This window comes from Bubalus kerabau, chromosome 19 (assembly GCF_029407905.1).
Source record: "Bubalus kerabau isolate K-KA32 ecotype Philippines breed swamp buffalo chromosome 19, PCC_UOA_SB_1v2, whole genome shotgun sequence".
Taxonomy (NCBI): domain Eukaryota; kingdom Metazoa; phylum Chordata; class Mammalia; order Artiodactyla; family Bovidae; genus Bubalus; species Bubalus kerabau.
Window position 1 is genome coordinate 24,088,514 of NC_073642.1, and position 26,491 is coordinate 24,115,004.

The 26,491-nt window shown below is 43.7% G+C and overlaps 1 pseudogene; it reads right to left on the minus strand.

Moving 5' to 3' along the window:
* Nucleotides 1-811: 811 nt before the first annotated feature.
* LOC129633855 (nucleolar RNA helicase 2-like) overlaps nucleotides 812-26,491 on the minus strand; it is a 28,154-nt pseudogene continuing 2,474 nt past the window's right edge.

Sequence of the window (26,491 nt, forward strand, 5' to 3'; positions counted from 1 at the left end):
AACAGCAGATCAACTAAACTCCAACATAGCGTTGGCAGGAGATTAAAGAAAAGGAAGGAAAAGTAATGCCTAGTTTATTCCCTCCCACCTGCTGGACTCAGAATGCTATTTGATCCCAGGAACGTGATTAGGCTTGAATTCCAGGGCTGGGCTAGTGTGGGGTCTAGACAGCCAGGCAGGATGCCCTTCATTGAGATCTGTTTCAATCCTGTACTGTATCTGGTTTTCTCTGGCTGGGACCAGAATCCCTAGTGCAACCCACTGATGGTGGCCTGAACCTCTGGCCTGGAGGGCAAGGGTAAAGTCACCAAGTATCCAGGGCCCTGGCGCTGGGGTCCCCAGTTGAAGCCTCCTTTCTGAGAGTGCAGCCTCCTAGGCACCTCAGCTGGGAGCGATGCCCCAGGTAGGCATGAGCCTTGAGGCGGGGGCCGGGGGGGGGTAAAGCTTTAGGGGGAAGCAGTGAGACTCATGGCACCCCACTCCAGTACTCTTGCCTGGAAAATCCCATGGACAGAGGAGCCTGGTAGGCTGCAGTCCATGGGGTCGCTAGGAGTCGGACATGACTGAGTGACTTCACTTTCACTTTTCACTTTTATGCACTGGAGAAGGCAATGGCAACCCACTCCAGTGTTCTTGCCTGGAGAATCCCAGGGATGGGGGAGCCTGGTGGGCTGCCGTCTATGGGGTTGCACAGAGTCGGACACGACTGAAGTGACTTAGCAGAAGCAGTGAGACTCATGGCCTTTGGGGTTCGCTCAGTCACATTCCACTCAAATTTATAACCCAGTAAGTTAACCTTCCCTAAGGCTCTGGTTACAGGTGGAACCAGAGTTGGGCATGACAAAGTGCTGCCACCATTTGGACATTTCCTGTAACTACAACTTGCCCACCGGTGTTTACTGGCACCTGTGTGGCTGTTAATGACCACTGCCCCCTGGAAAGGTCCTGGGGTGGGTATTGCAGAAATCAATTCCAAACATAACTGCCTTTCAAGAAGCAGCTTGTAACAGGTAAAATTTCCTCACATCCTTTAGGGGAAAAAAAAAAAACCCAGATGGCCTCAGGACAAGATGCTCCACATCCCTAAATATTACGGGAGGAATGCCGATCAAAATGACAACAAAAAATCAAATCCCACCTGTCAGAATGGCCATCTTCACAAGTCGACAAATAATAAATGTGGGAGAGAGCTGGGAGAAGAGGGAACCTCCCTGCATGGTCAGTAGGAATGGACATTGGCAACAGCTGCTAGAAAGGACAGCTTCCCCATGCCAGGAAAAAAAAAAAAAAAAAAAAACTTTCCAGAAAACTAAGCCTAGGATATGGATTTCCCACACATGAACCTAAATCCTGAGAGAATCATCATTCAAAAAGACACATGCACTTCAACGTTCACCGCAATGCTACTTCCAATAGCCAAGACACAGACTCAATAAAACATCACCGACAGATTCAATCTTAAAGAAACGTGGTACATATATACAATCGGCTGTTACTCAGATATAAAAATTGCCACTGAAATTATGAAATTAAGCCACTGGTCACCACAAGGATGGACCTTGGAGGATCATACAGTAAGTGGATTTAGCAACAGAGGAAGAAAATAGCAGATGATGTCCCTTCTAGGCAAATTAAAAAAAAAAAAAAGAGAGAGAGAGAGAGATACAGTGGAAGTAATTTGCAACACAAAAGGAACCTCAGAGATTCACACACAAAGAATTGCAGGGAAAAAAATGGAAAGGGCTAGGGATGAATTAGGAGATCGGTACTGACGTATACACAGAAATCTGTATCTGTATTAGCTAACCCACAAGGATTATCTCCTTCCTTACTTTCTTCCGTTTATGCTCATATACAGAGAAACATTTGTCTCTAACATATACATAGAAATCTGTGGCTGTAATAGATAATCCACAAGGACTATCTCCTTCTTTTCTTTGCACATGTACAAAAAATGTGTATTTATAATGAAGAGTCCAGAGGGACCTGATATTCAGCACAGAGAAGTTTATGAACTTTGTTTAATAAAGTCTATGGCAAAAAAATTTTTAAAAAGTATGAATATGCTATATGTATCTGTCATAAGTAAATCAATCCATTGCTCACTGAGTGAGTGATAGTTGCTCAGTTATGCCTGACTCTTCGCAACCCCATGGACTGCAGCCTGCTAGGCTCCTCTGTCCATGGAATTCTACAGGCAAGATTCCTGGAGTGGGATGCCATTTCCTTCTCCAGGGGATCTTCCCGACCCAGGGATCCTGCATTGCCAGACAGTCTTTACCACCTGAGCCACCAGGGAACCCTACTGCTGCTGCTGCTAAGTTGCATCAGTCGTGTCCGACTCTGTGCGACCCCATAGACGGCAGCCCAACAGGCTCATCTGTCCCTGGGAGTCTCCAGGCAAGAACACTGGAGTGGGTTGCCATTTCCTTCTCCAATGCATGAAAGTGAAAAGTGAAAGTGAAGTCACTCAGTCGTGTCCAACTCTTAACGACCCCATGGACTGTAGCCTACCAGGCTCCTCCATCCATGGGATTCTCCAGGCAAGAGTACTGGAGTGGGGTGCCATTGCCTTCTCCTGGGAACCCTACTATTAAGAGACATTTCTAAGTATAAAGACAGGTCAACTTAAAAAGTATCAGCAGAGACGTGCTTGACTTTATCTTAAAATCTATAGACAATACATTAGAATATGTAATGAATCCATACACCCAAGACACAAGTAGCAATAAAGTTATAAATGACAGTCATCAATCAGATGAAATAATTTAGATGAAGCTTTTCTCTCTCAAAGAGATGGGGACTGGGCAAGTGGTCAGGAAGGAAATACAATGTGCTTTTAACTTTGTATGAAAAATAATGTTCAGTTCCACGTTGCTGAACATAGTTCTGTTTTTGCCAAATAAATCCTCTACTTCAAATTGCTGTCCAAATGCTTTTTTTTTATTATTATTATTTTAAATTTTATTTTATTTTTAAACTTTACATAATTGTATTAGTTTTAAAACTCCGCTTCTGGCCTTTGTTTTGGAATCTGTTACTTTTGTTGCCACCTCCTGATCACTGTCCTCTGAAACTTCTACTTCTTTCCTGCTGTCACCTGACACCTCGGTTGCCCTCACCTGTCCCCTGAAGCCTCGATGGCCTTCTCACTGTCCTTGGAAGTTGCAATATCCTTCCTGTGTACCTTCTAGCTCTGGTTGCTCTGTGGCCACAGAAAGCTGCCAGTGCCATGAATCATGCCACATTTCCTGTACTTCTGTTACTGATGCAGTAGGGATATCAAAGCAAACACCCTGCTTTCCTTTGAGAAAGACCATTCCCTTCACTTTGGAATCAATATCCTCACCCAGCTGCTCTTTAAGTTCTTTCCAAGCATAGCTGATGTTTGGCATTTCAATTGAGCACCACAAGATCATGGTCACAGATCCTGCTTCGGAGTTGATCAAGGAGCGCTGGTCTACCGACATGGCACTGGAAATGTGGGCCAGGGCTGCTGCCAGGGCTTCCACAGCTCCCTTCTCCACAATCAGCTTCTCTGCTGACTACTTGAAGTGACCAATTGCAGTGGGAGGCACAGAGTCCAGGAGCCTGATGGAATCTTTGCTAGAAGCTTTTATTATCTCTGTTGCAGAAGGAGCAGCTATTTTTTAAAATTTAATTCCTGCTTTTTTAGACATTTCTCCAAAGAAGACTTACAGATGGCTAACAAACACATGAAAAGATGCTCAACATCACTCATTATCAGAGAAATGCAAATCAAAACCACAATGAGGTACCATCTCACGCTGGTCAGAATGGCTGCGATCCAAAAATCTACACACTATGAATGCTGGAGAGGGTGTGGAGAAAAGGGAACCCTCTTACACTGTTGGTGGGAATGCAAACTAGTACAGCCACTATGGAGAACAGTGTGGAGATTCCTTAAAAAGCTGGAAATAGAACTGCCTTATAATCCAGCAATCCCACTGCTGGGCATACACACCAAGGAAACCAGAATTGAAAGAGACACGTGTACCCCAATGTTCATCACAGCGCTGTTTATAATAGCCAGGACATGGAAGCAACCTAGATGTCCATCAGCAGATGAATGGATAAGAAAGCTGTGGTACATATACACAATGGAGTATTACTCAGCCATTAAAAAGAATACATTTGAATCAGTTCTGATGAGGTGGATGAAACTGGAGCCTATCATACAGAGTGAAGTAAGCCAGAAAGAAAAACACCCATACAGTATACTAACGCATATATATGGAATTTAGAAAGATGGTAACAATAATCCTGTATGTGAGACAGCAAAAGAGACACAGATGTATAGAACAGTCTTTTGGACTCTGTGGGAGAGGGCGAGGGTAGGATGATTTGGGAGAATGGCATTGAAACATGTGTAATATCATATATGAAATGAATCGCCAGTCCAGGTTCGATGCATGATACAGGATGCCTGGGGCTGGTGCACTGGGATGACTCAGAGGGATGGGATGGGGAGGGAGGAGGGAGGGGAGTTCAGGATGGGGAACATGTGTACACCTGTGGCGGATTCATGTTGATGTATGGCAAAACCAATACAATATTGTAAAGTAATTAGCTTCCAATTAAAATAAATAAATTTATATTTAAAAAAAATTCCCGCTTTTTGCTCCGCTTGGGCTGACTGGTATTCTTCTTTGCGCTGGTAGAAGCAGATGCAAACCCTGGTCCTCTCAGCTCTACCTATTTGCCCATAATGATGAATGTAGGAGTCCACATCCTTTGGTGGAGAACTCTGAACAACCAGATCAACCTCGGGGATGTCTAACCCATGTGCAGGAACATTGGTTGCAACCAAAACTCCAAAATCACCATTTCTAAAACCTTCCAGGGTGATTTCCCTCTGCTTCTGTGGAATGTCTGGTGTAATGGCTGGCGTCCTGTCTCACAGCCACATTCTGTGACAACTCCTGGGCTTCTTTCTTCATTTCACAAAATATGATAGTGCGCCCTTGATAACCACTGTACACTCAGCCACGTCTCCAGTAACTGCTGTCCTCTGAGCCCAGTGGCACTTGATAGCCAGATGCTCTAGAGTTATTGCCATTTTCTGCGTCTTTTTACCAGTCAGGTCCACTTGTTCATATGTAGATTTCATGTGTTTCGTAGCAACTTTATACACCCAACAGGGGCAAGTTGCAGAAAAAAGCAATGTTTGGGGATTGTCTTCTGAATCTTTCTTGTATGTCACACATAAAATCTCTTCCCCTTGATCAGGAAAGCCCATAGCCAACATCTGGTCAACTTCATCCAGGATAACATGCTTAAGTTTGGTGAGATCTAGCTTGCCATTCTGCAGGTGGTCTTTGATACGACATTTCACCATGAAAACAAGCCACTGCCAGCTTTGTTGTGATGTCACTGAAGTCTCTGCTTACTTGACTTTTCAGCTCCCTTGTGGAGCAAGAACCGGTACCTGAGGGGCATGACCTCTCTTCCAGTCTTGCAGTTCTCCTAGAAGTTTCTCAACCAAAGGGACAGCAAAGGAGAATGTCTCTGCAGTTCCTGTCTGCGCCTGTGCAATCAAATCCTTCTCACTCTAGACCTGGTGAAACGTCTTTGCTTGTATAGGAAACAGGAAGGTCACCCCATGGGCTTTGAGAAGTTTAATAGTTTATTCAGATATGGGAAAATTAGATAAAGCTCCTTCTTTTTGCTCCACAGTCATTCCCTGCTCTAACTCACTGTTTTCTTCACTGGCAGCTTCCTTGGAGTTGGAGTCAGGTCCAGAATCAGGGAATTTATTCTTGAGGTTGGGGCTTTTCTCTCGAATTTCTCCATTTATTTCTTTTTCTTCCTTCATATTTTTGGGCTTGGGTACACCCAATTCTTCCTCAGAAGGCTATTCATTTTTTATAACTTTTTTTGGTTTTAAGAGAAACAATTGTATTTTCACAGGCCTCCTTTGATTTTTTTGAACTTTGGTTTTAGGAGAAATAATGTCATCTTAGGATGGCTCCTCTTTCTTTTTTAACTTTTTAGATTTAGGAGAATTCACATCAACCTCAGAAGGTTCTGCTTTCTTTTTAACCTTTTTAGCTTTGGGAGAAATAATTTCTTACTTTTCTTCTGCTTCCTCTTCAGTCTTACTAGATTTTGACTTCTCTTTTTTACCTTTCTTCTCATTTTGCTTTCGTGGCGTCTCCACTTCTGCCACGGCTGCATCTGACTCCAAATCTGTGTCACTAAGAAGTTTCCCTGGCATCACTCACACAAGCTGTGTAGGCCAACCAGTCTCAGTTGCTCAATGAGGACAAGCACAAAACTGCAAATTGACTAGACTTCAACATAGCACTGGCATGAGACAAAAGGAAAGAAATACAGTGTTAGTTTATGCCCTCCGACCTCTGTGACTTGCTATCCCCTCCCTGGACCCTGAGTAGACTCAGTCCCAGGGCTGCACTGGGGTGGGGCCGACACAGCCGTGCGGGGCGCCCTGCACTGAGGCTCCTCTTAAGCCTGTACTGTCTGGTTTTCTCTGGCTGGAGCCAGACTCCCTAGCGAACCCCAGCAATGGTGGCCTGACTCTGGATACAGACTCTGGATACAGGATATCCTGTATCCAGAGGATACAGGGGAAAGGCACCAAGTATCCAGCTCTCTGGTGCTGGGGTCCCCAGCTGAAGCCTCCTTCCTGAGTGTGCAGCCTCCTAGGCACCTCAGCAGGGAGTGGTACCCAAGGTAGGCATGAGTCTGGAGGGGAGGAGTGAAGCTTTAGGGAGAAGAAGTAGGGAGACTGAAGTCCTTGGGTGTTTGCTCAGGCACATCCCACCCTAATTCACAGCCCAGGAAGCCGACTTTCCCTAAGGCTCTGGGTGCAGGGGCAACCAGAGTTGAGCATGAAGAAGTGCTGCCACCTTGTGGACACTTCCTATAACTACACTTGCCCACCAGTGCTGACTGGCACCTCCAATTCAAAAGGCCTGTGGGGCAGTTAATGACAGCTGCCCTCAGAAAAGGCCCTGAGGCAGGTACTGCAGAAATGAGCACCAAACACAACCTACGTTCAAGAAGCCAATTTCAAAGGTCAATCTTCCTCACATCCTTTAAGGAAAGAAAGAAAGAAAAGAGAGAAAAAGAACCCAGACGGCCACAGGCCAAGATGCTCAGCATCCCGAAGTATTACAGGAGTGATGCTGATCAAAATGACAACAAGCAATCAAATCCCATTGGACAGAATGGCCATCCTAACTGTCGGCAAACAGCACATGGAGGAGAGAGCCGGGAGATGACGGAACCCCCCTTCATGTTCCCTGGGAACAGACATTGGCAAGTCTCTTGAAGGGACAGCCTGCACAGGGCAGAACACACAGGTCAAGAGAACTAAACCTAGGATTCTAATACCCACACCTGGGCCTATATTACCAAAAAAAAATCACCATTCAAAATGACACATGAACCCCAACCTTCACTGCAGTGGTACCTCCAACTGCCAAGACACAGACCCAAGAAAAGGTCCACTGACAAATTAAATCTTAAGGAAATGTTGTACATATATACAAGGGGCTATTACTCAGACTTCAAATATCACCAATAAGATTATGAAATTATGCCAATGGTCCCCACAAGCATGGACCTTGGAGAAAAATACACTAAGTGAAGTCAGCAACAGAGGAAGATAGAAGAATAGCAGATGATGTCCCTGGAGGGCAAAATTGAACAAAAGAGATACAGAGGAAATAATCTGCATCATAAAATGAGACTGAGATTCAAAAACAAATATTCCAAAAAAAAAAAAAAAAAGAGAGAGAGAAAGTTCCAGAAATGAATTAGAAGGTTGTTACTACTGTATACACAGAAATCTGTATCTGTAATAGATTATACACAAGAATTATCTCCTTCCTCCCTTCCACATATGTGCTGAAATGTGTATCTCTAACATTGTTGCTGTTTGGTTGCTAAGTCGTGTCAGAAAATTTGCAAACTCCTTGAATGGTAGCCTGCCAGGTTCCTCTGCCCATAGCATTACCCAGGCAAGTATACTGGAATGGATTGCCATTTCCTTCTCCGGGGTTTCTAATACACCTGTGGAAATATGTATTGGTATTAGCTAAGCAACAAGGATTATTTTCCACCTTCCATCCTTCCTTCTGTGCACGTATCTAGAGAAATATTTATCTCTATCATATACCAAGAAATATGTAGCTGTAATAGAACACCCACAAGGACTATCTCCTTCCTTCGTTTCTTGCACATGTACAAGGAAACTATACCGCTAATAAATGTTCCACAGGGATCTGATGTTCAGCACAGAGTACTTTATTCGACCTTGTTCAATAAACTGTGTGGCAAAATAATTAGCAAGAAGTACTAAAGCCCATAATACATGTGTCATAGCTGAATCAGTCCATTGTACACTGTGGACAAAGACAAAGCTGAAAATAGACTGGACTTCAACATAGCATCAGCATGAAATAAAGGGAAAAATAACATCTAGTTTATTTCCTCCAATCTGTTTGACTTAGGATGCTATCTGAATCTTGGTAGCAGAATAGGCTTAAACCAGGGATGGATGTGGGTGGTGTCGAGATAGCTGGGCAGGTTTGTCCTGCTCGGACCAGAATCCTTAGTGAACTGAAATCCGGATGGCCCGACCCTCTGACTTGGAGGAACACAGAAAATTGCCCAGATCGCAGGTTTCCCCGTGCTGGGGTCCCCAGCTCAAGACTCCTTCTTGAGAGTGCAGCCTCCTAGGCACCCCAGCAGGGAGCACTGCCCAAGTTAAGCATGAGGCTAGAGGGGAGGGGTGAAGCTTCAGGGGGTAAGAGATGGTGAGATAGAAGGACTTGGGTGTTTGCTTAGGCACATTCCACTCTAATTCACAGCCCAGGAAGTCGACTTTCCTTAAGGCTCTGGTGGCAGGTGGAACCAGAGTTGAGCATGAAGAAGTGCTGCCACCTTGTGGACATTTCCTGTAAGAACAACTTGCCCGCCAGTTCTGACTGGAACCTGCAATTAGTAATGGCTCCCCACTCCAGTGTTCTTGCCTGGACAATCCCAGGGACGGGGGAGCCTGGTGGGCTGCCGTCTCTGGGGTCACACAGAGTCGGACACGACTGAAGCGGCTTAGCAGCAGCAGCAGCAGCAGCAGCGGGGCTGTCAGACTTTATTTTTTGGGGCTCCAAAATCACTGCAGATGGTGACTGCAGCCATGAAATCAAAAGACGCTTACTCCTTGGAAGAAAAGTTATGACCAACCTAGACAGCATACTGAAAAGCAGAGACATTACTTTGCCAACAAAGTTCCGTCTAGTCAAGGCTAGGGTTTTTCCAGTGGTCAGGTATGGATGTGAGAGTTGGACTGTGAAGAAAGCTGAGCACCGAAGAATTGATGCTTTTGAACTGTGGTGTTGGAGAAGACTCTTGAGAGTCCCTTGGACTGCAAGGAGATCCAACCAGTCCATTCGGAAGGAGATCAGCCCTGGGATTTCTTTGGAAGGAATGATGCTAAAGCCGAAACTCCAGTACTTTGGCCACCTCATGTGAAGAGTTGACGCATTGGAAAAGACTCTGATGCTGGGAGGGATTGGGGGCAGGAGGAGAAGGGGACGACAGAGGATGAGATGGCTGGATGGCATTACTGACTGGATGGACATGAGTCTGAGTGAATTCTGGGAGTTGGTGATGGACAGGGAGGCCTGGCGTGCTGCGGTTCATGGGGTCGCAAAGAGTCGGACACGACTGAGCGACTGAACTGAACTGTGGGGCTGGTAAGGCCAGCTGCCCTCAGAAAGGTCCTGCGGCAAGTATTAGAGGTAAATTCCAAACACAATCTACTTTCAAGAAACCAATTTTAAAGGTCAATTTTCCTCATATCCTTTAAGGAAAGAAAAATAGAACCCAAACAACCACAGGACAAGATGCTCAGCATCCTGAATCATTACAGAAGTGATGCCGATCAAAACGACAATAAGAAATCAAATCGCATCTGACAGAATGGCCATCCTAACTGTCTGCAAACAGCACATGGAGGAGAGAGCTGGGAGATGATGGAATCCCCCTTCGTGTTGCCTGCGAACAGACACTGGCAACAGCCCTTTGAAGGGACAGCCTGCGCAGGCCAGAACAAAACAGTCAAGAGAACTAAAGCTAGAATTCTAATACCCACACCTGGGCCTACATTTAGAAAAACCTTTATTCAAAATTACACATGCACCTCAACTTTCACTGTAGTGGTACCTCCAACTGCCAAGACACAGACCCAAGAAAAAGTCCACCGACAGATAAAATCTTAAAGAAATATGGTACATATATACAAGGGGCTATTACTCAGACTTCAAATATCGCCACTGAAATTCTGAAATTATGCCAGTGGTCCCCACAAGCATGGACTTTGGAGGAAAATACACTAAGAAAGGAAGGAAGAGGAAGAAAATAGCAGATGATGTCCCTGGAGGGAAAAATTGAAAAAAAGAAATACAGAGGAAGTAATTTACAACATAAAAAGAGACTCAGATCAAACACAAAGAATTGTTAAAAAAAAAAAAAAAAAGAAAAGAAAGTGCCAGGTACATATTAGGAGGCTGCTGCTGCTGCTATATCGCTTCAGTCGTGTCCGACTCTGCGACCCCATAGACGGCATCCCACCAGGCTCCCTCATCCCTGGGATTCTCCAGGCAAGAACACTGGAGTGGGTTGCCATTTCCTTCTCCAATGCATGAAAGTGAAAAGTGAAAGTGAAGTTGCTCAGTCATGTCTGACTCTTTGCGACCCCATGGACTGCAGCCCACCAGGCTCCTCCATCCATGGGGTTTTCCATGCAAGAGTACTGGAGTAGGGTGTCATCGCGTTCTGTTACTACTACCTTATACATAGAAATCTGTATCTGTAATAGATAATCCACAAGGACCTGATTTATAGCACAGGAATTCTATTCAACCTTGTTCAATAACCTTTATGGAAAAAGAATGGATAAAAACAGATATGCTGTGTATATATATGTATGTCTTAACTGAATCAGTGGACTGTACACTGAGAATCACAAAACTGCAAATTGACTATACTTCAACATAGCATTGGCATGAGATTAAAGAAAAGAAAAAGAAAAGTAATGCCTATTATATCCCCTCTGACCTCGCTTACTTGCGCTGCTATCCCCTCCCTGGACCCTGAGTAGACTAGAGTCCCAGGGCTGCACTGGGGTGGGGTTGAGACAGCCAGGCAGGGCCCCCTTCATAGAGATGCCTATTAAACCTGTACTGTCTGTTTTTTTCTGGCTGGGACAAGCATCCCTATTGCACCCAACGATGGCGGCATAGTCCGCTGGCCTTGAGGATACAGGGTAAAGCTACCAAGTATCCAGGGCCCTGGTGCTGGGGTCCCCTGGAAGCCTCCTTCCTGAGAGTGCAGCCTCCCAGGCACTTCAGCAGGGAGCGGTGCCCCAGGTAGGCATGAATCTTGAGGGGAGGGGTAAGCTTTAGGGGGAAGAAGTAGTGAGACTCAAGCACTTGGGTGTTTGCTCAGACATATGCCACTCTAATTCACTGGGCCAGGAAGCCAACCTTCCCTAAGGCTCTGGTCGCAGATGGAACCAGAGTTGGGCATGAAAAAGTGCTGCCACCTTGTGGACATTCCCTATAACTACAACTCAATCTTTTGTGATTACTGGCACCTCCAATTCACAAGGTCTGTGGGGCTGTTAATGACAGCTGCCCTCAGGAAAGGTCCTGGGACGGTTATTGAAGAAATAGATTCCAAACACAATGAACTTTCAAGAAGCCAACTACAACAGGTAAATTTTTCTCACATCCCCCAAATCCCCAAATGGCCACAGGACAAGATGCTCAACCTTCCCAATTATTGCAGGAGGAATGCCAATCTAAAAGACAACAAGAAATCAATCCTCATCTGTCAGAATGGTCATCCTCACAAATCTACAAACAACAAATGCGGGAGAGAGCCAGGCGGAGAGGAAACCCCCCTACGCGGTCAGTGTGAATGGACACTGGAAACAGCCCCTAGAAAGGACAGTCTCCTCAGGCCAGAAACTAAAGCTTCAAAAGGGCTCAGCCCATGGTCTGACATACCCACACCTGGGCCTGTATCCTGAGAAAACCGTCAGTGAAAAAGGCACAGGCACCCCATCACTCACTACGGCACTGCTTCCCAGAGCCAAGACACAGAACCAGCCAGGTGTCACCCGATGGATTAAAGGCTAAAGAAGATGTGTACATACATACAATGGACTGTTACAGTCATGAGAAATGGCCACTGAAATTGTGCCAGTAATTGTCACAAGGATCGACCTTGGAGGGTCATAGACTAAGTGAAATCAGTTGGATGGAGAAAGACAATTTTGCCTTATAGGCAAAATACAAAAAGAGATACAATGGAACAAATTTACAGCAAAAATAGTGACTCAGAATTCAAACACAAGCAGAAGTTCCCAATAAAAAGTGAAAGAGCAAGGATGAATTAGGACGTCAGGCCTAAGATATACACAGAAATCTGTATCTATAATAGATAATCCAGAAGGTTATCTCTTTCCTTCCTTCCAAATATACACAGAAATATATATCTCTCTAGATACTCAGGAAGGACCTGATGGTCAGCACAGGGTACTTTACTCGACCTTCTGCAGTAACCTCTATAGCAACAGGATCGAAAAAAGAACAGATATGTTGTATGTATGTCATAAGTGAATCAGGTGGCTGTAATCTGAAGTCAAGCACAAAACTGCAAATTGACTATACTCCAAGACAGCACAGGCATGAGACTAAGGAAAAGGAATAGAAAATCAGTGCCTAGTTTATCCCCCACGACCTCCCTGAGTTGGGCTGCTCTCCCATTCCAGGAGCCTGAGCAGGCATGAGTCTCATGTCTGGACTGGGCTGGAGTCAAGGCAGCTGGGTCGAGATGACCAAAATTTTAATAGAGACATGTAACCTGCGATTTCGGCCCCACTAGGTACAACAGCCAAGACAGGAAAGCAAGCTAGTTGTACAAGTACAGACGAATGGATATAGACTATATATCTATAGACAATATATCTAGGGGTCCATGTACACAACGGAATATTTCTCAACCATAAAGAAGTAGGAAATAATGCCAAGTCCAGCTTCAGGAAAGAAAGTATAGAGATGATCATTCCAAATGAAGTGAGGGAGACAAGGAAAGACAAGTATCACATGATATCATTTCTAGGTATAAACTAAAGAGGGATACAAATGAGCTTATTGCCTGGAGACACAGGCTCCCAGACTTAGAAAAGAAACTTCCGGTCACCAGATATAAAGATGTGGGGCATGGAGAAATGAGCTGCTTCAGACTAAGATATGCATACTATTACTGATAAAGAAAGTGACCAGGATCCACGTGTAACACAAGGAAACTTATTCCACACTCTGTATTAATCTATGAGGGAAAAAACCCCAACAAATCATATATACATCTATGTAAAAGCGAAACAATTTGTGGTAGAAGGAAAAGGAAAAAACAAAACACCCACAAGATTGTAATTCGCTGTATTGTGTTTGCGCTTAGTCGCTCAGTCGTGTCTCACTCTTTGTGACCCCATGGACTGTAGCCTGCCAGGTTCCTCTGTCCATGGGATTCTCCAGACAAGAATACTGGAGTGGGTTGTCATGCTCTCCTTCAGGGGATGTTTCCAACCCACAGTTCAAATGATGGGATGAAAACAGAAAAAATGAAAAAGAAATTCTGACTCTATTTCCCTCAGGAAATACTGAGCTGGGCTGGTGTCACATCCCTGGAGTCTGACTGGTTTGGGTCCCGAGGCTGGAGTGTCCTGGGGCTGAGGGAGCTGGGAGCATATAGCAGGCAGTGTGTCTCCAAAATGGACCTGGAGTGCCTGTTGCCCTCTGGAGAGCCCCCAACCTCCAGAGACAGGTGAGATAAATTAAGAGATTGGAATTAACATATACATATTAATATATATCAAATAGATAATTTAAAGTACTCACTGAATAGCACAGGAAAGTTTATTGAACACAATATAATTACCTATATGCAAAAAAGAACGCTAAAGGGAATAGATAAATGTCTATGTGTACCTGAATCGAGTTCCTGTAACCTGAAACAAAAACAACATCAGAAATCCACTGTATTCCAATAGAAAATAACAAGGAATTTACAGACCACCCGCTCCTGCCCCCAGACAAAAAGAGAATGCGGCATGAAATACTGCTGCCACCTTGTGGCCATTTTCTGTAATAACACCATGCAGAGCTGTGCTGCTGGGAATTTAATATTCACAAGGATTCAGGGGCTGTAAGTAAAAAACATTTGCCCTCCAGAAATGTCCTTTGTCATCGAAAGAGAATCCAAAACAAGACAGGCGTTAAAAAATCCAATTTCAAGATGTAAGTTAAAATCACACGTTTTTTAAAAAATCACATGAAAAGATGTCAACATCACTAAACATTAGAGAAATGCAATTCTAAACTACAACGAGGTATCACATCACACCAGGAGGAATGGCCATTGTCAAACACTCTGCAAACAATTAGTGCAGAGAGGGTGTGCAGGATGCTTGGGATACAAATGCGGAACACCCACTCGGGAGGACACCGTGGGGATTCCTTCAACCATGAAAATGAGAATGAAATTAGAAAACATCCTAACACCAAACACAAAATAAACACCAGAGAGCATAAATATCTAAATGTAATGATGGACACTATGAAATCCTTGAGAAAAATATAAACAGGACACAATCTGACATAAAATGCAGCAAGTTCTTTATGGGTCTATCTCCTAGAATAATGAAAAATAAACCGCAAATCAGAAAGTGGGACTGAATTAACCTTAAAAGCATCTGCATACCTAAAAGAAATCCTCAAGGAAAGGCAAGGATAATCCTCAAAATCAGTTCAGTTCAGTTGCTCAGTCATGTCTGACTCTTTGCGACCCCATGGACAGCAGCATGCCAGGCCTCCCCATCCATCACCAACTCCTGGAGCTTACTCAAACTCATGTCCATCGAGTTGGTGATGCCATCCAACCATCTCATCCTCTGTTGTCCCCTTCTCTTCCCGCTTTCAATCTTTCCCAGCATCAGGGTCTTTTCAACTGAGTCAGTTCTTCACATCAGGTGGCCAAAGTATTGGAGTTTCAGCTTCAGCATCAGTCCTTCCAATGAATATTCAGGACTGATCTCCTTTAGGATGGATTGGTTGGATCTCCTTGCAGTCCAAGGGACTCTCAAGAGTCTTCTCCAACACCACAGTTCAAAAGCATCAATTCTTCAGTGTTAAGCTTTCTTTATAGTCCAACTTTCACATCCCTACATGACCACTGAAAAAACCATAGCTTTGATTAGACTGACCTTTGTTGGCAAAGTAATATCTCTGCTTTTTAATATTCTGTCTTGGTTGGTCATAGCTTTACTTCCAAGGAGCAAGCATCTTTTGATTTCATGGCTGTAGTCACATCACATCTGCAGTGATTTTGGAGCTCCCCCAAATAAAGTCTCTCACTGTTTCCCCAAGTATTTGCCATGAAGTGATGGGAGCAGATGCCATGATCTTAGTATTCTGAATGTTGAGTTTTAAGCCAACTTCTTCACTGTCCTCTTTCACTTTCATCAAGAGGCTCTTTAGTTCTTCTTCACTTTCTGCCATAAGGATGGTATCATCTGCATATCTGAGGTTATTGATATTTCTCCCAGGAATCTTGAATCCAGCCTGTGCTTCATCCAGACCAGTGTTTCTCATGGTGTACTCTGCATATAAGTTAAATAAGCAGGGTGACGTACTCTTTCCCCAATTTGGAACCAGCCTGTTGTTCCATGTCCAGTTCTAACTGTTGCTTCTTGACATGCATACAGATTTCTCAGGAGCCAGGTCAGGTGGTCTGGTATTCCCTTCTCTTTAAGGATTTTCCACAGTTTGTTGTGATCCACGCAGTCAAAGGCTTTGGCATAGTCAATAAAACAGAAATAGATGTTTTTCTGGAACTCTCTTGCTTTTTTGATGATCCAGTGGATGTTGGCAATTTGATCTCTGGTTCCTCTGCCTATTTTAAATCCAGCTGGAACATCTGGAAGTTCATGGTTCATGTACTGTTGAAGCCTGGCTTGGAGAATTTTGTGCATTACTTTACTAGCGTGTGAGATGAGTGCAATTGTGCAGTAGTTTGAGCATTCTTTGGCATTGCCTTTCTTTGGGATTGGAAAGAAAACTGACCTTTTCCAGTCTTGTGGCCACTGCTGAGTTTTCCAAATTTGCTGGCATATTGAGTACAGCACTTTCACAGCATCGTTTTTTAGGATTTGAAATAGTTCAACTGGAATTCCATCACCTCCACTAGCTTTGTTCATAGTGATGCTTCCTAAGGCCCACCTGACTTCGCATTCCAGGATGTCTGGCTCTGGGTGAGTGATCACACCATTGTGATTATCTGGGTCATGAAGATCTTTTTTGTATAGTTCTTCTGTGTATTCTTGCCACCTTTTCTTAATATCTTCTGCTTCTGTTAGGTCCCTACCATTTCTGTCCTTTATTGTGTCCATCTTTGCATGAAATGTTCGCTTGGTATCTCTAATTTTCTTGAAGAGATCTCTAGTCTTTCCCATTCTATTGTTTCCCTCTATTTCTTTGCACTGATCACTGAGGAAGGCTTTCTTATCTCTCCTTGCTATTCTTTGGAACTCTGCATTCAAATAGGTATATCTTTCCTTTTCTCCTTTGCCTTTCACTTCTCTCCTTTTCTCAGCTATTTATAAGGCCCCCTCAGGCAACCATTTTGCCTTTTTGTATTTCTTTTTCTTGGCAATGGTCTTGATCACTGCCTCCTGTACAGTGTCACGAACCTCCGTCCATAGTTCTTCAGGCACTCTGTCTATCAGATCTAATCCCTTGAATCTATTTCTCACTTCCACTGTATAATCATAAGGGATTTGATTTAGGTCATACCTGAATGGTCTAGTGGTTTTCCCTACTCTCTTCAATTTAAGTCTGAATGTAGCACTAAGGAGTTCATGATCTGAGCCACAGTCAGCTCCTGGTCTTGTTTTTGCTGACTGAATAGAGCTTTTCCATCTTTGGCTGCAAAGAATATAATCAATCTAATTTTGATATTGACCATTTGGTGATGTCCACGTGTAGAGTCTTCCCTTGCATTGTTGGAAGAGGGTGTTTGTTATGACCTGGGTGTTCTCTTGGCAAAACTCTGTTAGCTTTTGACCTCTTTCATTTTGTACTCCAAGCCCAAACTTGCCTGTTACTCCCGGTATCTGTGGACTTCCTACTTTTTTATTCCAGTCCCCTATAATGAAAAGAACATCTTTTTTGGGTGTTAGTTCTAGAAGGTCTTGTAGGTCTTCATAGAAACATTCAACTTCAGCTTCTTCAGCATTACTGGTTGGAGCATAGACTTGGATTACTGTGATATTGAATGATTTGTCTTGGAAACAGAGATTATTCTGCTATTTTTGAGATCAGGAATAAATATTTGAAATAGGAAAAAATATTTGCCAAGGAAGATACCCAGAAGGGATTCATCTCCAAAACACAGGAACAGCTTGTGCAACTTAATATCAACAATACATACAACCAAGAACAAAATGGGGCAAAGATGGAAATGGTTAATTCTCTCAGGAAGGTCTATAGATTGCACTTAGGCACATGAAACTATTCTCAGCATCACTAATTATTAGAAAAACGCAAATCAGAGTCCAAGGAGCTAAGTACTCACACTGGTCGGAATGGTTGTCTTTAAACATCTTAAAGAATAAATGCTAGGACTTCCCTGGTGGTGCAGCGTTAAGAATGCACCTGCCAATGCAGGAGACACAGTTTGGAACCATGGTCTCAAAAGATTCCACATCAGTGGGGCCACTAAGCCCACATGTGCCACAACTGCTGAGCCTGTACTCTAGAGCCCCTGAACTACAACTACTGAGGCCTCCCACCGCAGCTCCTGGAGCCTGGTGCTCTAGAGCCCGTGTTCTGCAACTAGAAGCCAGCACAGTGAGGAGCCTCATTCTGACAGTGAAACTAGAGAGTAGCCCCCGCTCACTGCAGAAAGAGAGAGCTGGATTTCTGCAAAAAAGGCCCAGTGCAACCAAAGACAAATGAGCAAGTAAAATTATTTAGAATAGAATAAATGCTGGAGAGGGTGCAGAGACAAGGAAACCCTCCTGAACTGTTGATTGCAATGTACATAGGTTCATCCAGTAGGGAGAACAGTATGGAGGGTCATTTGAAAAATAACACAGAAGTACTTTAGGACCCAGGAATCCCATGCATGGGCATAAATCCAGAGAAAATAAAAAAAATGTAAAAGACACTCCTGCAATCATGGCCAAAGATGCAACAGCCAAGTCTGGGAAGCAAGCTAATTGCAGAAATTTCAGATGAATGGATGCACGATGGGGTACATATACACATTGCAATATTTCTCAACCATAAAGAAGTAGGAAATAATGCCAAGTCCAGTCACAGAAAAGAAAGTTGAGATGATTATTTGAAGTGAAGTAAGGGAGACGGGGACAGACAAGCATCATATGATATCACTTCTAGATATAATCTAAACCGGATGAAAATGAACTTCTTTCTTAAAGAGACACAGCCTCACAGACTTAGAAAAGAAACAACTGCTCTCCAACATAGAAGGCTATGGATGAGGGAGAAACGAGCTGCTTCAGACTCGTATATGCACACTACTATTTATAAAGTCACCAGGACCTTCTGTGTAACTCAGGTAAACATATGCAACACTGCGTGATTACCTACACATAAAAAAACCCGAAAAATAATGTATATACATCTAATAATGTATATACATCTAATAATGTATATACATCTATGTAGAAGTGAATCAAGTTATCCTGGATTGAAAAGGAAGAAAAAAAATAACGACCCACATGATTGTAATTCACCTATATACTCCAGTTCAAATTATAAGTTACAAACATCAAAAGAAAAATAAAAAGAAACGCTGACTGTGTTCCCCTCAGGTCATAGTGACCTAGGCTGTGGTCACATCCCCGGAGCCTGACTGGCTTGGGTCCCAAGGCTGGAACGTCGGGGATGAGGGAGCTCCGAGCGTGTGGCAGGCAGTGTGCCTCCACAAAGAACCTAGAGTGCCTTTGCCCTCTGCAGAGCCTCCAGATAAGGGCGTGAGAAACTAGGAGTTTAGAATTAGCATATACACATTAATATATATCAAAGATGATCTCAAAAGGAACTACTGTAAAGCAGAGGGAAGTTTATTGAACACACTATAATCACCTATATGCAAAAAAGAACCTGAAAGAGGATAGATAAATGTCTATATATAACTAAATTGAATTCCTGTACACTGGAAACAAATACCACACCAGAAATCAGCTCTATTCCAATATAAAATAGCAAGGAAATTACAGTAAACCACCCCCCCCAAAAAAGACCCCCCAAAACCGTGTGCCATAGGGAAGTGCTGCCACCTTGTGGCCATTTTCTGTAATTACATGATGAAGAGTTGGGCCGCTGCTGCTGCTGCGTCACTTCAGTGGTGTCTGACTCTGTGCGACCCCATAGACGGCAGCCCACCAGGCTCCCCCGTCCCTGGGATTCTCCAGGCAAGAACACTGGAGTGGGTTGCCATTTCCTTCTCCAATGCATGAAAGTGAAAAGTGAAAGTGAAGTCGCTCAGTCGTGTCCGACTCTTCGCGACCCCATGGACTGCAGCCTACCCGGCTCCTCTGTTCATGGCATTTTCCAGGCAAGAGTACTGGAGTGGGGTGCCATTGCCTTCTCCAGTTGTGCCGCTGGGCATGTAATATTCACAAGGATTCAAGCTCTGTAAGAAAAATACACGTACACTTGAGGGATGTCTTAGGAGTGGTCATTGAAAAAGAATTCAAAGCAAGGCAGGTGTCCAAGTGGCCAATTTCAGGTGGTAAGCTTAACTCATTCCCTTAAAAAAAATCACTTTAAAAGATGTCACCATTGCTAAATATTAAAGAAACGCAAATCAAAACTCCAATGAGGTATTTCCTCACATAATTCACAATCACCACTGTCCAAAAGTTGACAAACAATAAATTCTAGAAAAACTGGAAAAAAGGGACCCATACTACACTGTTAGTGAAAAGGTAAATTAAACAGCCACTATGGAGAATGGTGTGCAGATTTTTAAAGAAATGATAAGGAGAATGAAATTGGAATACTCCCTGATGCATACACAAAAATAAACTCCAAATAGAGTAAAGACCTAAATAAAAAGATGGCTACAATCAAAGTCTTGAGGAAAAGAGCAGAACACGCTTTGACATAAAATGCAGCAAGTCCTTTTCTGACCCACCTCTTAGAATCATGAAGAATAAAACAAAAATAAATGGGACCTTAAAAGTGTTGTAACAGCAGAGGAAACCATAAACATGACAGCCCTCATAATGAAATTAATATTGGTAAACAGAGACACCGACAAGGAATTCATGTCCAAGATGTACAAACAACGTATGCACCTCAGTATCAAAGAAACAGCCCAAGCAAATAGGGGCACAAGATTTAAACGGACGTTTGTCTGAAGAAGACGTAAAGGTGGCCATAAAGCACCTGAAAAGATGCTCAGCACCTGTAAGTATTGGAGAACTGTGAATGAGAAGAACAATGTGGTATCGCCTCACACAGGTCAGAATGGTCAGCACAAAAAAATCTACAACAATAAATGTTGGAGAGGATAGAGAGGAAAAAGAACCCTCCTCCCTGTTGGTGGGAATAAAAGTAGGAAATCCATGAAGGAGAACAGAACAAAGGTTCATTAAAAACTAAAGAGAAGTACCATCAGTTCAGATCAGTCGCTCAGTCGTGTCCGACTCTTTGCGACCCCACGAATCGCAGCACGCCAGGCTTCCCTGTCCATCACCAACTCCCAGAGTTCACCCAGACTCAGTCCATTGAGTCAGTGAGGCCATCCAGCCATCTCATCCTCTGTCGTGCCCTTCGCCTCCTGCCCCCAATCCCTCCCAGCATCAGAGTCTTTTCCAATGAGTCAACTCTTCGCATGAGGTGGCCAAAGTACTGGAGTTTCAGCTTTAGCATCATTATTTCCAAAGAAATCCCAGGGCTGATCTCCTTTAGAATGGACTGGCTGGATCTCCTTGCAGTCCAAGGGACTCTCAAGAGTCTTCTCCAACACCACAGTTCAAAAGCATCAATTATTCGGCACTCAGCTTTCTTCACAGTCCAACTCTCACATCCATACATGACCACAGGAAAAACCCTAGCCTTGACTAGACAGACCTTTCTTGGCAAAGCAATGTCTCTGCTTTTGAATATACTATCTAGGTTGGTCATAACTTTCCTTCCAAGGAGTAAGCATCTTTTAATTTCATGGCTGCAGTCACCATCAGCAGTGATTTTGGAGCCCCAAGAAATAAAGTCTGACACTGTTTCCCCATCTATTTCCCATGAAGTGATGGGACCAGATGCCATGATCTTCGTTTTCTGAATGTTGAGCTTTAAGCCAACTTTTTCAGTCTTCACTTTCACTTTCATCAAGAGGCTTTCTAGTTCCTCTTCACTTTCTGCCATAAGGATGGTGTCATCTGCATATCTGAGGTTGTTGATATTTCCCCCAGCAATCTTGATTCCAGCTTGTGTTTCTTCCAGCCCAGCGTTTCTCATGATGTACTCTGCATATAAGTTAAATAAGCAGGGTGACAATATACAGCCTTGATGTACTCCTTTCCCTATTTGGAACCAGTCTGTTGTTCCATGTCCAGTATACAGATTTCTCAAGAGGCAGGTCAGGTGGTCTGGTATTCCCATCTCTTTCAGAATTTTCCACAGTTTATTGTGATCCACACAGTCAAAGGCTTTGGCATAGTCAATAAAGCAGAAATAGATGTTTTTCTGGAACTCTCTTGCTTTTTCCATGATCCAGCGGATGTTGGCAATTTGATCTCTGGTTCCTCTGCCTTTTCTAAAACCAGCTTGAACATCTGGACGTTCACGGTTCACGTATTGCTGAAGCCTGGCTTGGAGAATTTTGAACATTACTTTACTAGCATGTGAGATGAGTGCAACTGTGCGGTAGTTTGAGCATTTTTTGGCATTGCCTTTCTTTGGGATTGGAATGAAAACTGACCTTTTCCAGTCCTGTGGCCACTGCTGAGTTTTCCAAATGTGCTGGCATATTGAGTGAAGCACTTTCACAGCATCATCTTTCAGGATTTGAAATAGCTCAACTGGAATTCCATCACCTCCACTAGCTTTGTTCGTAGTGATGCTTTCTAAGGCCCACTTGACTTCACATTCCAGGATGTCTGGTTCTAGGTCAGTGATCCCATCGTGATTATCTGAGTCATGAAGATCTTTTCTGTACAGTTCTTCTGTGTATTCTTGCCACCTCTTAATATCTTCTGCTTCTGTTAGGTCCATACCATTTCTGTCCTTTATTGTGTCCATCTTTGCATGAAATGTTCCCTTGGTATCTCTGATTTTCTTGAAGAGATCTCTAGTCTTTCCCATTCTGTTGTTTTCCTCTATTTCTTTGCATTGATCGCTGAAGAAGGCTTTCTTATCTCTTCTTGCTATTCTTTGGAACTCTGCATTCAGATGCTTATATCTTTCCTTTTCTCCTTTGCTTTTCACATTTCTTCTTTTCACAGCTATTTGTAAGGCCTCCCCAGGCAGCCATTTTGCTTTTTTGCATTTCTTTTCCATGGGGATGGTCTTGATCCCTGTCTCCTGTACAATGTCACGAACCTCATTCCATAGTTCATCAGGCACTCTATCTATCAGATCTAGTCCCTTAAATCTATTTCTCACTTCCACTGTATAATCATAAGGGATTTGATTTAGGTCATACCTGAATGGTCTAGTGGTTTTCCCTACTTTCTTCAATTTAAGTCTGGATTTGTCAATAAGAAGCTCATGATCTGAGCCATAGTCAGCTCCTGGTCTTGTTTTTGTTGACTGTATAGAGCTTCTCCATCTTTGGCTGCAAGGAATATAATCAATCTGATTTTGGTGTTGACCATCTGGTGATGTCCATGTGTAGAGTCTTCTCTTGTGTTGTTGGAAGAGGGTGTTTGTTATGACCAGTGCATTTTTTGGCAAAACTCTATTAGTCTTTGCCCTGCTTCATTCCGTATTCCAAGGCCAAATTTGCCTGTTACTCCAGGTGTTTCTTGACTTCCTACTTTTGCATTCCAGTCCCCTATAATTAAAAGGACATCTTTTTTGGGTGTTAGTTCTAAAAGGTCTTGTAGGTCTTCATAGAACCGTTCAACTTCAGCATCTTCAATGTTACTGGTTGGGACATAGACTTGGATTACTGTGATATTGAATGGTTTGCCTTGGAAACGAACAGAGATCATTCTGTCGTTTTTGAGATTGCATCCAAGTACTGCATTTCGGACTCTTTTGTTGACCATGATGGCTATTCCATTTCTTCTGAGGGATTCCTGCCTGCAGTAGTAGATACAATGGTCATCTGAGTTAAATTCACCCATTCCAGTCCATTTAAGTTTGCTGATTCCTAGAATGTCGACATTCACTCTTGCCATCTCCTGTTTGACCACTTGCAATTTGCCTTGATTCATGGACCTGACATTTCAGGTTCCTATGCAATATTGCTCTTCACAGCAATGGACCTTGCTTCTATCACCAGTCACATCCACAACTGAGTATTGTTTTTGCTTTGGCTCCATCCCTTCATTCTTTCTGGAGTTACTTCTCCACTGATCTCCAGTAGCATATTGGGCACCTACTGACCTGGGGAGTTTTTCTTTCTGTATCCTATCATTTTGCCTTTTCATACTGTTCATGGGGTTCTCAAGGCAAGAATACTGAAGTGGTTTGCCATTGCCTTCTCCAGTGGACCACATTCTGTCAGATCTCTCCACCATGACCCGCCCATCTTGGGTTGCCCCACGGGCATGGCTTAGTTTCTTTGAGTTAGACAAGGCTGTGGTCCTAGTGTGATTAGATTGACTAGTTTTCTGTGAGTATAGTTTCAGTGTGTCTGCCCTCTGATGCCCTCTTGCAACACCTACCTTCTTACTTGGGTTTCTCTTGCCTTGGGCGTGGGGTATCTCTTCACGGCTGCTCCAGCAAAGCACAGCCGCTGCTCCTTACCTTGGACCAGGGGTATCTCCTCACCGCTGCCCTTCCTGACCTTCAATGTGGGATAGCTTTTCTAGGCCCTCCTGCGCCCGCGCAGCCACTGCTCCTATACCATAGGACCCGGCAATCCCATTCCTGGGCATAGATTCAGAGAAAACCATTATTTTGAAAGAAAGCTGCATGCAGTGTTCATGACAGCAATGTATATACAACAGCCAAGACATGGAAGCGACTTAAGCAGATAAGGACAGATGAATGGGTAAACAAGATGGGGTACACGCACACAGTGCCGCATTACTCACTATACTAAGGGTGACATCACGCCATGTCCAGCAACAGGGAAGGAAGTAGAGACGATCATAGTAAGTGAAGTGAGACAAAGACAAATACCATATGATATCACTTGGTGGTAAATTCTAACAATGGATACAAATGAACTCCTTTACCAAACAGAAATGCCTCACAACATAGCAAAGCCTTATAGTTACCAAAAGGGAAAGGTGGTGGGCGATGAGAAATGAGCAGGTGCTGATGAACACACACACACCACTCTTTATAAATAACCAACGAGGACACCTACGCAACCCTGCATAATAAACTATATGGGAAGAGAACCCCAAAAATGACATGTACACATCCATGCATAAGTGAATTATGTTGCTGTCCACCTAAAACAAAACACAAAAACACCCTACAACATTGTAAGTCACCTATACACCAATAGAAAATACAAATTACAAAGAGTGAATGTCATCTCTACTCCCCTCAGGCCTTGGTGACCTGGGCTGCTGTCACATCCCTGAAGCCTGGGCAGGCTTGGTTCCCAAGGATGGACTGTCACGGGGCTGACGGAGCTGGGGAGGGTGTGCCAGCCAATGAGCCCTGCCCCATGGACCTGGCGAGCCTTTTCCCCTCTGCATCAGCCCACAGCCTCTAGATGCAGGCACGTCCTCTTGCAGCGGAACTACACCTACTGCATCCAAAGGATGTGCAACCTCTGGGCTGGGAGAACTCTGAAAAGCCCCATGGGCCCCATGTCTCCTGGTGTTGGGGTTTCTGCCTCCAGCCTCCTTCCTTAGGGTCGCCCCACCTATGGATGAAAGCACCCTCCCCAGAGTGGTGTTGCAAGAATTGGGATTTGTCCAGGTGACAGGGGTAAGGAAGGAAGAAGGAATGGGCTACAAGCTTTAAGTGCTTTTTCTGGCACATTCCACTCTGACAGTCCAGGAACAGGATTTTCCCAAGGCTCTGTTGGTTCCCCCAGTAACCAGAACTGGGCATAAAGACATGCTGCCGCCTTGTGGCCATTTCTCATAACAACAACTTTGAAACCATTGCTCATGGGGACTTAACATTCACAAGGCCCAGGGGCTGTAAGTAAAAAATACCTGCCCTCAAGAAACGTCCTAGGGGAGGTCATTGGGAAAATACTAAAGCAAGGAAATCATTCAAGAAGTCAGTTTGAGTAAGTTTAACTCACACTGTTTTAAAAAATCACATGCAAAGATGCTGCTGCTGAGTCGCTTCAGTCGTGTCCGACTCTGTGCAACCCCAGAGACGGCAGCCCACTAGGCTCCCCTGTCTCTGGGATTCTCCAGGCAAGAACACTGGAGTGGGTTTTCATTTCCTTCTCCAATGCATGAAAGTGAAAAGTGAAAGTGACTTTCACTTTCACTAAATATGAGAGAAGTGCAAATCAAAACTTCAATAAGGTATCACCTCACACCCGTCACAATGGCCATAAGCAGAAACTCTACAAACAGTAAATCCTGGAGAGGGTGTAGAGCACAGGGAACCCTCCTACACTGATGCTGGGAATGGAAATTGGGAGCAGCCACTGTGGAGGACACCAGGCAGCTTCCTTAGCATGAAGATGAGATTGAAATTAGATGATTCCCTAACACCAAACACAAAAATAAACTGCAAATAGATTAAAGGTCTAAATAAAAGGACAGATACAGTGGAACTCTTGAGGGAAAAAAGCAGAACACACTTTGACATAAAATGCAGGAAGATCTTTTTTGATCCACCTCTAAGAATCAGGACATAAAACACAGAAGTAAACAAATGGGACCTAATAGATGTTAAAAGCATTTGCACAACAAAGGAAACCATCAGTGAAAGAGAAAAAGACAACCAAGAATGGGAAAAATTCGTTTAAATGAAGATAGCCACAGGGACTTTCTCTCTACACATACAAACTTGTACAGCTCAATATCAAAAAACAAACAATCCAATAAAAAATTGGCCAAAGATCTAAATGCACATTTCTCCACAGAAGTCATGGAGATGGCCATGAAGCGCAAGACAAGATTCTAGCATCATTAGTTCTTTGAGAAAGGCAAGTCAGTTGTCTAATGAGGTATCACTTCACATTGATCAGAATGACCATCTCAAAAAATCTACAACAATAAATTCTGCAGGAAGTGTGGAGAGAAGAA